At 48.4% G+C, this 11,622-nt stretch overlaps 4 non-coding genes across 4 annotated transcripts; 3 read left to right on the top strand and 1 right to left on the bottom strand.

The window, feature by feature from the left end:
• Nucleotides 1–401: 401 nt before the first annotated feature.
• TRNAL-CAA lies at nt 402–510 on the top strand. The gene is made up of 2 exons: nt 402–439; nt 465–510. It is a non-coding gene; the product is annotated as a tRNA-Leu (tRNA).
• A 1,482-nt stretch (nt 511–1,992) lies between these two features.
• Nucleotides 1,993–2,065, top strand: TRNAK-CUU. The gene has a single exon. It is a non-coding gene; the product is annotated as a tRNA-Lys (tRNA).
• A 3,973-nt stretch (nt 2,066–6,038) lies between these two features.
• On the top strand, nt 6,039–6,234 carry LOC120392726. Its single transcript, XR_005591771.1, has one exon. It is a non-coding gene; the product is annotated as a U2 spliceosomal RNA (small nuclear RNA).
• A 4,373-nt stretch (nt 6,235–10,607) lies between these two features.
• LOC120392724 lies at nt 10,608–10,772 on the bottom strand. Its single transcript, XR_005591769.1, has one exon. It is a non-coding gene; the product is annotated as a U1 spliceosomal RNA (small nuclear RNA).
• Between the last annotated feature and the right edge of the window lie 850 nt (nt 10,773–11,622).

The raw sequence follows: 11,622 nt of genomic DNA on the forward strand, positions 1-11,622 counted from the left end.
ACACCCATTCAGGCTCCAAACTCTTTTGCAAGATTTCCAGAAGGGCTCAACACCCTGAGTGCTGAGCTAGTTTGGGAAAAAAAACCCAAACAAGGCCGGTACCGATTGTGAGTGCTGGCTGCTTGACTCTGTGGTCCACCGTGCAGGAGTTTGAGGTTCTCATTAAGCTAAGTGTCTCTATTCTGCCTCTGTCCTAATGTCCATCTAATAAGTGAGGGGGGAGATTAGAACACCTCAGAAGGCACAGGGTTGTAGGAAACCTGAAACTTTAGATGAGGGTGATGGTGTCTAAAAACCAGATGTGATGTAGGTGTTGAACGAGAGATGCTGTCTTGGCCTCCTTGAGCGGCTCATACAATATTGAAGAAAAGGAGGGTTGAGAGAGCTGCTTTTGTCCCAGCGTCAGGATGGCCGAGTGGTCTAAGGCGCCAGACTCAAGGCTCTGTCTTTCCCACAACTGGGGCTTCTGGTCTCCTGCAGGAGATGTGGTTTCAAATCCCACTCCTGACACAACCTCTTGATTCCACCTCAAGGGGTGGCCTGGTTTCAATTGCCCTTGTAACATATTGGAAGAGCCCTTGTTTAGGAGCTTTCTTAGAGTAGCGGCAAGAGAAGTTAGAGGGAATCGTAAATACCTTCGGAATCCATGCGCTCAAGGCACCTAGTTGGGTAAATTCCAGTTTATTCCCCCCCAGAAAGTTGGCATTGCTTGATCTTGGGCAGGTATGGGTGTCAAATATACAGGTGGAGGAAGAAGGGAGCAGTACAGTAGACACTGATAAAGGGAAGGTAAGACTCTTAGTCTCAGGGTTTGGGCTTGAGCCCTAAACTGGGTGCTCTACATACTCTGGTTTGGTTGCTTCATGAGGGCACAGAATTGACAACATAGGGAGCAGAGACAGGAGGCAGCTACAACCAAGAGCCCTGTTAGATTGTGTCAACATCCTTTCAGGAGGTCTCAAAGCCTCTCTCTCAGTTTGTATCTCAGAAATTCTATCCGCTCCAGGATCTTTCTCCATCAAAGAGCCGCTAGGTAGGCAGAAGAAGAGGTGGAGAGGGTTGCGATGGAGGTAACAAAAGCAGAGAAGAATTGTTCCTCTTGGGATTTTTTGTGTTTCTCTTGTGATCCTGACGGAGGAACCGGAAGCATCATTAGATTTTTTTCTGGCTACTTTCTGTCCAACAGATTAAGTTGGTCCATTGTCCATTCCCCTCAGGGGTTAAGAGCTGGAACCCCTGTGCTCAGGGTCACAACCTTAGCCCAACCGAAGGCACTGAAACAAACTCAAATGATGCTTCAGCTTCCTCAGCATCACAGGACCAACACAAAGAAAACTCCCGAGGAACGGGGCTCTGAGCATTGCCAGGTTGTGAGTTCCGTGCCCTCAGGAAGCAGCCAAAATGCTCGAACCCCCACCCGCTTCTCTTGGACCGCTGGCAACATGGTGTTTGCACAGGAGCCGCAAGCCCGTCTTTCCTGTCTTTGTCTATCCCGGCCCCTTCCCCCCAAATGCTTTCATCGGACGCTGGAGGGACCTAAGGACCTGCAGGTTCCCGCACCCACCTCCTAAAGCAAACAGTCCTTCCCTTCTCTGACATTCCTGGAGCCGCACATCCTTGGAAGAGTTTTACCCCAGGGGGTTCTGATTCCCTGCGAAAAGATGTGTCTGGCGGCCGGCGGGGAACTGTCTTCTCTGCCCCCTCTTTGGGCGCTGAGAAGCTTTTTCTGAGAAACAGCACCTCCTCCTGCTGGGAGAATCCTAAATTCCACCCTCCCACCCAGGTTTCTCTGAGCAGCTGCTAGATGATTTTCCCACTTCTCTGGTCTAGACACCAGCATCTAACTAGCCTTGGAACGGGCCCTGTTTGCTAGCTGGAGAGCGAAGGAACCAGGAAAGAAGGCAAATGTCAGGAAACGAATCTCAGCACGCAAAGAAACTTCCTTCGCTCTTCTTTTGCACTGTCTGTGCCTTTGCTACCCCTTGAGGCCTAGCCTGACTAGCTCAGTCGGTAGAGCATGAGACTCTTAATCTCAGGGTCGTGGGTTCAAGCCCCATGTTGGGCGTTTCATCTTGCACTCTTCAACATCACTCTCTCCCTTAGAGTCTCAGAGCATAACGGAATCCACTCTTTGTCCTCTCAACCAGCTGAGGCGGTCTCGGACCTTTAGTACATCATGAAGACAAGACACATTGACAATTCCATGGTCCTAAGAGAGTTGAGTCTCTTCTAGCCCAGGCAAGAGAGGGAAAAAATAACCTTTCAGAAGCTGATTGCCCCCCTCCCCCTGAGCAGCCATCTAGAGCTTCTCTACTTATTTCTATATCTTCGCCAGCGCTCAGTAGTTGAGATAACTGCTTCTTTCTCAAATCCTCCACCAGCCCTCTTCATTGGGATGGAGATTGCTTAAGGCTGACGATTCCACCACATCTTATTCATCCCTCATACATTTCTGTAAGCCCATGGAGAGTAAAACAAGATAGCAACAAAACTGTTTTTTTTTTTAAAAAAGACATGGCCTCAATGTATAACAATACTGGAAATTGTCTTAATATGTTTTCTGTTTCTTTTTCATATCAGTGCTAAAAATAGGAAGGGAACTGTAAGGAAACAAAGAGCTCAGAGCTTGTGTTAACCTCCTTTGAAGACGAACGAATGGCCTCAGTTGGACAGAAAGTAGGCCTAGAAAGTTATGCCTAACCCCCCCAACTGTCATCTCCCTGGTGGTCTAGTGGTTAGGATTTGGCGCTTTCACGGCCTGGGTTCGATTCCCGGTCAGGGAGTTATCCTCTTCAACAAAAGTCTTCCTTGCTTGGAGTTCAACCAGAACACTGCAACTTCTTGGCCTTCTTCAGAATGCTCAGAAACTCTTTAGAGGCCATGGGGAAAACAAAGCTTCCAACTACTACAATATGGCTATCTGCCCCTTAAAGCCCAGCCTCTGCACCCTTTTACACAAATACACTTACTTGTGCAAACAATTTAGTTTTTCCTTCTTACCGAGCCTAACCTAAATTAGAACAACATTGCACTTTGACCCAAGATCTTTTTCTTTTCTTTTCACTTTTCTTGGTGAAACCAAACCAAACCAAACAATCATTTTGGGTCCACCAAAATATTTCACTAAATATAATATTCATCCAAAAACCTTTCACCCAGCGCTATATACAAGTCTTTGGAAGTAACACCCCGGAGAAAGATCATTAAGCTTTTCCATTTCTCAGATTTAGCCGCTGAAGGCTTCTGAGCATGGGCTATGGGCCTTTCACCTCTAGGCCAGTGGTTACCCTCTTGCTCAGGTGGCTACTGATGAAAGGCAACGTGGTTTAGTGGCAGATCCATTTCAGCCTCCCCCTTCCAATGTCTACAGGAGGGTGTTTGTTTCGCAGTGCATCTAAGAATCAAATCAATTCTCTTGAAACCTCAACCTGGAATCAAGGTGATTGTAGGTCAAGGAAGGAAGGTTTTGTTCATCCTGTTCTAGTAAATGCTCAAAGTTGTGATGCTTCTTGGAGCTTCCAGACACATTGGCCAGAATTTTCAGAAGGTCTCACACCCACCGCTAGGGCCAGATTTGCAGAAGAACTAGGCTCCCAGTTAGGCACTAAACTCTTTAGCCAGATTGTCAAAAAGGCTCAACCTATTTTTCCAAAAGATGAGTTATTTTGGAAAAAAGCTTGTAAAGATTGTGGGTGCTGGTTACTTGTCTATGTGGCCCACACTGCTGGAGTTGGAGGTTCACCATTGTTTTCTCAGAATGCGGTGTCCGTAGTCTGCCTCAGTTCTGGTGTCCATCTTTTATTCTCCTAATAAATCAGCAGGGAGACTAAAACAACATCGGACTCACAGGGCTCCCGGAAACCTGCCAATTTGGCTCATGGTGAAGGTGTATACAAATCATCTGTGCCGTAGAAGGGCTCTGGGAGTTGAAAGAGTTGTGAATTTAACCCTCTAGCGAGATGGCCCTCTTCTGGTTCCCAAAGGCTTGGCTGCAGTAACAGCCCTGGGAAAAGCCCTGGCCCTCCTCACCTGCCCTTGCCCAGCACAACGTCTTTTCGGGCCTACACAGCTCCTCACACAACACCCGCCTGGGACCTTACCCTCACCTACCAGCTCAGCAGCACCTTTTTTCCTCTCAAAACCTCCTCTTGCCACCCTCCCCCTTCCACACTTCACACTCACCTCATCGCAAACTCACCCATGGCCCCTTTGGCTTCTCAAGCGCCTCTGGAGGGACGCAGCTTCCCAGGCACGCAGATCCTTCCCTTCAACGCACACTGGATGGACATTCGAAACACAGCCCTTTCCAGTAGGTAATGTGTTGCTTTTGGACCCTGACGCCCAGCAAGAAGTCCTGGTACTCTTTTTCTGACCAATGGACCCCACTGACTTGCCTTTACCAAGCAGAAACTAAGGACCGGCTGATGGCTCTCTTTGCAAACGGACGCCATCAGACTGAGCCTCGAGGCATGCTGCAGGATAGCCCCTCCCCACCAAAAAGCAATGCCGTGACCCGGATTCGAACCTAGGCTGCTGCGGCCAGAGCGCACAACACTAACCGCTATACGATCATGGCCAGGTGCTGAGGGTGCAGGCAGCAACCCAGTGGAAAATGCTCAGCTCTGTGCTCTCGGGGCAGCCACCTACCTCACCAGCATCACAGGTATTTCTCAAGTCTCCCCATTACAGTCACAGGTAAAATGCTGAGCAAAGGAAAAAAGACAGGAAGCCAATCCCATGCCTGTCCCTTTTTCTGTCTTCCTCCACCCCTGGACCAAGTCCCTCCCCCTTTGTCTGGGCCATTGTCCTCATGCCCCTGGCCAGCCTATTTCCCTTTGCATTTTTCCGTGGAGAGGAATGTTTATGAGTTTGTACCCAATTTTTTAAGGCTTTGCTTTGGCAAGGCTGTTGCCTGCTGTGAGAAAAACAGAAGGGGGCTACCTGAACTGGTGTCACTGGCTGAAGCTTATCTATAGTATATGAAAAAAGCTCAGAGCTCTGAAAATGGTTTATTTACTTTAAGATTCTCATGTTAGTGAGATTGTTTCCTAGCTAGCAGGGGACTGTTTTGTGATGTGCATTCTACTGGCTCTTTGGTTTTGTATGTTTTTGGGAGGAACGGTGGAGGAGAGTATCACAGTTGAAGAGCAGCAAAGAAATGCATTGTTGTTTGTGTTAACGTTTGGTTTTTCCTAAAAGTGTCTGGTTTGGAGTCATTTGTAACTCTTCGGTTAGTTATTGGTAACGGCTTCTTATTGGGCCCCTGAGTTGAAAGGCTGCTCTTGCAGATTTTAGTTTGTCATTGTTGGAAGGTCAGTTCAAGAGCTGCTTTCTTAGTCTAGTCCGTGAGGGCTCTTCCGCCGCCCTCCTTAATATACCTTCCAGAAGGTGATTGCATGGTTTCCCTCGTCTTCCCACAGAAGAGAAATTGTCCATCCCTTTCCTGTGGGGAAAACACCAGTGTTTTAACTTAGGAAACGGTCAACGTTTTGCCCAGATGAGTGCTAGTTCATAGGCGCAGAAGAAGAGGAAGGCTGTGGCCCTTTGAGTCAGATTCCTAGCGTTTCAGGCCAGAAGGAACCAGCCGATCACCTCAGAGGTTCTAAGGGGCACCAATGCCCCAAATGGCAAGGAATTGCTTTGATGCAATTGACTGTCTGTTTGAGCTAGTTCTGTGGGAAGGAGCAGAAAAGAGCCTCGGGGCTGTGGAATAGCGCCTGCATAGGCTTTCTTTACCCTGTTTTGCTGTAAGAGTTAACAGTGAGAGATTGGTAGTCCAGGTCAGTGGGTGGGTTTATGGAAATTAGGAGTATAGAGGGGAAACCAGGGAGAGGAAGGCATCTGCAAGACTTGTCTGTCTTTGAACAGAATTGTGTGTTAAGGGTTCTTGCTTCGAAGTCTTCCACTGGAGTCATTTTGGGGAAGTGATTCTCAGGTAGAGTTCCCGAGTTGTGGTGGTTGTTGCGGTTCTGGGAGCTCGTCCTGGTGAGGTCGAAATGGGTGGGCGCAGGGGTGTGCGTGCATAGCAGAATGTGAGTATTGTTTTTGGGCTCCTTGGAGCTCAGATCAAAGTGTTGTGTCTGTTCTTATCAGTTTAATCTCTGATACATCCTTGATGTGAGGACTGTATATTAACTTGATTTTTGAAGCAGGGGGGGTTAGAACAGAAGCTTGCTTTGTCTGCCCTATGCATTGATCTGGTATTGCAGTGCTTCCAGGATCGGTGTATCTCCTTTAGAGGAGAACCTTCTGGTTAGAAAAGCAGAAAAGAGTTGAACTGTGATACTTTCTTTAAAGCAAATGTTTTTTGAAGTAGCAGAAAAATCTGGGTGTTTTTCTTTCTTTACAGTTTCTTGGAAGTGTTTTGTGAGTCTATAGATGTGAGAGGTTCTTCTTTGTCTTGCTAGAGAGTTATTTAAGAAGCTGGACTCCTTCTTTCTGCTGTGAGTCTTTTCAACAGTATGAGGGACAAATGCTTTCCAGATTCTGGGTCTGTTGGGGAGATGGGATTTTTTTGTTTTTTTTTTGTATTTTTGGGGGGTGGGGTGGGGCGGTTGGTAATATTTGAGGTCACGTGTATATCCACAACTGCATGAGTTACACAGACTTCTCCCCACCCGGCCTACGTTCTATGTATCTTGGTTCGTAAGATCAAGACAAGGCACTAGGTGTCGTGCTGCACCCAGCACACAGGGGCCCCAATCCTGATTTCCGCCCCCCCCAAGCCTACTGTAATCTAAATGCTACATAATAACCTTTAGCTTCTCATTGTTGCCATCCTCGCTATTGGAAAATCCCCCAAATCATGACAGTGGCTTACAAATCAGGAGGATTCTTTTTTTAAAAAATGTAATGTGGGTTCTCTTTCTTTCCCTTCTGGTTTTCTGAACCAGGCAAGCTAGAAACTTACCTTTCTAGTGTGGCCAGAGCCCCAGAGAGCAGCAGCCCCCGGCGCCTGGGGCTGGCAGGCAGCGGGGCTCCTCACTTTAATTTCACCCACCAAGTATCAAGTGTGAACTCCTCAGGCACTAGAACAGCCTTAACATGGAGTCACAGACAGACCCCTTGGGCACCCTGACTCTATCTTGCTACCCAGGGGTAGTAGAAGCTGCTGTAACACGCAAGCTCTGTATGTCCTTTAGGGCTAACCCTAACCAAACAGCCAGGATCCCTTGCTGCTGCTTAGAAGGTGTGCCGTCTCCCTGAAGTCCAAGCAGCATCGTGGGGAGGGGGGAACAACAGTTTCTTCCTGACAGGGATTTTTATTCCATTCCCCCAGAGCTCAAGCTGATGGGGGCAAGTGTTTGTGCAGGGCTCTGCCTCCTCAGAGGTGTGTGAGGAGGAGCAATCAGCCAAGTCTTTTGTCCACGGATGATCCACAGTGGCTTGCCTGATGTCTCAGTCAGGGCCTTCTCTTGTTGGAAAGGAGATGACGCCTCTTCTGGTAAACTACCATTTCACACTTGGTAATGTTTCTCTCCTGACTGGTGGCGTGGCGGCGGCAAGGGGGTTTACAGCTTTAGTGCCAACGCTTATATATCACCTTACAACATGGGCTACGGCTATTAGAGGTGAGAATAATGCATGCAGCAACTCACGAGCTTGTCATAAACTCTAAACACGTTTTTATAAAGCTAATGCCTGTTTTAACAACACTAACAAACAGGTGAGCAAGACTAGTTTCCAGCCATGCGTTTGTCACTTTTCAGTAAGGCCTAGGGGCCTTGGCATGAGCTGGCACCTGGTCTGCCAGTGTCAGAAGAGGATCTTCCCTCTCTTATCCCCGGGTGTCTGTACTGGGAGCAGTACTGTTCAACTTATTCATAAATGATCTGGGGAAAGGGCTAAACAGTGAGGTGGCAAAATTTGCAGATGATACAAAATTGCTCAAGAGAGTTAAGTCCCAGGCAGACTACCAAGAGCCACAAAGAGATCTCACAAAACTGGGTGACGGGACAACCGAATGGCAGATGAACGTTGGTGCTCATAAGTGCAAAGTAATGCACATTGGCAAACATAATCCCAACTATCCCTATAAAACGATGGGGTCTAAATTAGCTGTTACCACGCGAGAAAGAGATCTGGAAGTCGTTGTGGATAGTTCTCTGAAAACATCCACTCAATGTGCAGCGGAGCATTGGGAATCATTAAGAAAGGGACAGGTAATAAGACAGAAACTATCATATTGCCTCAATATCAATCCATGGTATGCCCACATCTTGAATACTGCATGCTGATGTGGTCGCCCCAATCTCAAAAAAGATATATGGGAATGGGAAAGATTCAGAAACGGACAACAAAGATGATGAGGGGATATGGACCAGCTTCCATCTAAGAAGAGATTCATAAGATTGGGACTTTTCATCTTGGAAAAGAGACGACTAAAGGGGGATACGAGGGAGGTCTGTAAATCTATGACTGGCGTGGACCAAGTAAATAAGGAAGAGTTATATACTCCTTCTCATAACACACGAACCAGGGGTCACCAAACCAAATTAATAGGCAGCAGCTTTAAAACAAACAAAAGGAAGTCTTTCTTCACGCACCACACAGCCAACCTGTGGAACTCTTTGCCAGAGGATGTCGTGAAGGCCAAGACTATAACAGGGTTCAAAAAAGCACTAGATAAATTAATGGAGGATAGGTCCATCTATGGCGCTTTGCCAGCGGTATCCCTAGCTAGGTATCCCTGTTTGCCAGAAGCGGGGCATGGGCGACAGGGGATGGAGCACTTGATGATTCCCTGTTCTGTTCATTCCCTCTGGGGCACCTGGCATTGGCCGCTGTCAGCAGACAGGATACTGGGCTAGGTCTTTAACTTTGATGGGTAGCTGGGAAGACAGTCAATCAGACAGAACCCGTTCGACAAACCTCTTCATTTCCTTGTTATTGCCTGACTCCTTTAATTCATTTCCTTTTCCTTATTTCCCAGCAGACTGACTAGCCACCAGATTTGGATGCTAGCAGAGGGACCTGACGAGCTCCTTCTTTTCGGCAGCGTTGAACTTGCCAGGGCACAGTCAGATTCTGGATGCTCATCTGAATGTAACGCCTAGCGCTCACCTTTATTTCTGTTTCTTAGCTCTTTTGGGCCATCGATCTTTGGTCTGACCTGTAGGATCCCTGCATTAGGAGAGATGGCTAATTAATGAGCCCATAAACCTTGGAAATCAAATGAAACCTGAAGTCCGTAGAAGACCTCGAAAGGCCCTTGGGGAGTGGAGTGCGAGCTGAGGAAGAGTTCCCTGCACAGCTTACATCTCCATTCTCGTTTTCCTGTCCTGAGCGCAAAAGCCAGGAAGCAGCTCCGGGTAGGGAGGGGATACCATATGTGTGCAGTGGTTAGACAGGAAACAGCAAGGAACTGGACTCGTATGGAGTGAAACTGTAAGCATCTTCTGTATGCCTGATGACTGCAGGTTTGAGAGAGTTATGTGGGAAGTGGAGGCTTTCGGTGGCTTTCAGAGGAAATGGAATGGACAGGCAGCCGAAAGTGGAATCCCAGGTTTTTAAACAATCCTCCACTAACACACCAAACAGCTCAGGTCTAGTTATTCATTGAAAATTAGAATAAAGTTACAGCAAGATTTCATCATAAATGAAGTCAAACCCTAAAGATTTCAGAACACAACTGCTATAAGGAGCCACGAGGGAAGCAATACAAATCAACCTTGCCTCAGAGAAAGGCAGTTAAACAATTTCTCTTTTTTAAAGCAGCATAATCTCCCCAAACGGAAGGGCCCTGTTCCCGGAGAAGGGTCCTGGAGAGGGTTTTCCTCGTTGGTGCCGGCCATCCACCTCCCCGAAAGGCGGGAGCTAGGTCGACGGAAGAATTCTTCCGACCAAGGCGCGGACTGATGTAGCCGCGCCGATTTACGTTCCCCGTGCAGCCCAGGCCCGAGGGTCGGTGCATGCTGAACAGTTAAGTCAAAACAGCTCCGTCCGTCAGAGGTGTGCAAAAGGGAAAACCCGCTCCTGGGCGACACGGCCACGCCGCCCTAACCCGCAGCGTAGCTAAGGGCATTCGGGGAGGCGGTGGGTGGGCCTCAAGCGACGGAAAGCCCTCCTCCAGCATGGGGTTGTGACAGCCTAGTCTCCGTAGCACAGACAGGGTGGCCACCAAGAGACAGGAACAGACAGCGAAAGCCAAAGCGGCCCCAGGGCAGGGGGCGAGGCTGCCTGTTGGACGAGGAGACCAGGTGGGACAGGCGTTTTGGAGAGGCCGTCCTCCCGTCAAAGGAGGAAGAGCCCGAGAAGAAGGGCCGGGCAAGAAGCTACAAGCAGGGAAAGAAGCAGAGCAGGCAGGCAGGCAGCTCCCCTTAGAGCCAAAGAAGGCACCGGTCCAAGCCCCCCAAAAGCAGACTAGAGAGCTGATCAGCTGCAAAAGACCAGGGAAAGCCAAGAACACAGAGAGACCCAAGTAAAGTTCCAGAGCTGAGCTTTGCTTACAAGGAGGAACCTGTGACAAAGATACCTAGAAGTACAGGGCCTGTGGAAAAGAGCACTCCCAAAGGCCCAGACTGACAACTGCTTTCCCGAGAGTCTGCTTTGCAGTGCACTAAGCCTAAGCAGCCCACTGTCGGTTTTCTGTTGTTCAAACCAATTGCCAGGGGAGAGCGCGAATGCAGTCCCCCACTACCACAAACTATGCAGTTGAGTTTCCTGCATTTGGGGAAATCGCAGTGGTCAGCACACCCACAGTGCAATGGATGAGCCTCATCCTGGGAAAACCACCTTTGTGATCATCAATAACCAAACTTCCATACAAACGGACTTCACTAAAATAAGACAGGAGATCTACATCACTCACTTCACCTCTCTACAAAGGAAAAAGGACTGTAAGCTGTCTAAACTCCTACCTGCCACATGGGGCCACAACCGTGATACCCCTAACCCACCGAGCAATATCGTCAATCTATCCAGCCACACACTCAGCCCAGAAGAACAGTCTGTCCTATCTCGGGGACTCTCTTTCTGCCCTGCCACCCCCACCAACATGATACAGTTCTGCGGCGATCTGGAAGCCTACTTTCGCCGTCTCCGACTCAAAGAATACTTCCAGGACAACACTGAACAGCGCACTGATAAACAGTTACCCTCCCACCAACAGCACAAGAAGAAGAACTCCACAGGGACTCCTCCTGAGGGTCAAAATGACAGTCTGGACCTATACAATGAATGCTTCCGCCGACATGCACAGGCAGAAATTGTGGAAAAACAACATCGCTTGCCTCACAACCTAAGTCGTGCAGAACGCAATGCCATCCTTAGCCTCAGAAACCATCCTGACATTATAATCAAAGAGGTTGATAAAGGAGGTGCTGTTGTCATCATGAATAGGTCTGACTACCAAAAGGAGGCCGCCAGACAACTCTCCAATACCAAATTTTACAGGCTACTTCCCTTAGATCCCACTGAGGAATACACTAAGAAACTGCACCATCTACTCAGGACACTCCCTACACTAACACCGGAACAAATCAACATACCCTTAGAACCCCGACCAGGGTTATTCTATCTACTACCCAAGATCCACAAACCCGGAAATCCTGGACGCCCCATCATCTCTGGCATTGGAACTCTCACTGAAGGACTGTCTGGATATGTGGACTCGCTACTCAG

Source organism: Mauremys reevesii, unplaced genomic scaffold (assembly GCF_016161935.1).
Source record: "Mauremys reevesii isolate NIE-2019 unplaced genomic scaffold, ASM1616193v1 Contig111, whole genome shotgun sequence".
NCBI lineage: Eukaryota > Metazoa > Chordata > Testudines > Geoemydidae > Mauremys > Mauremys reevesii.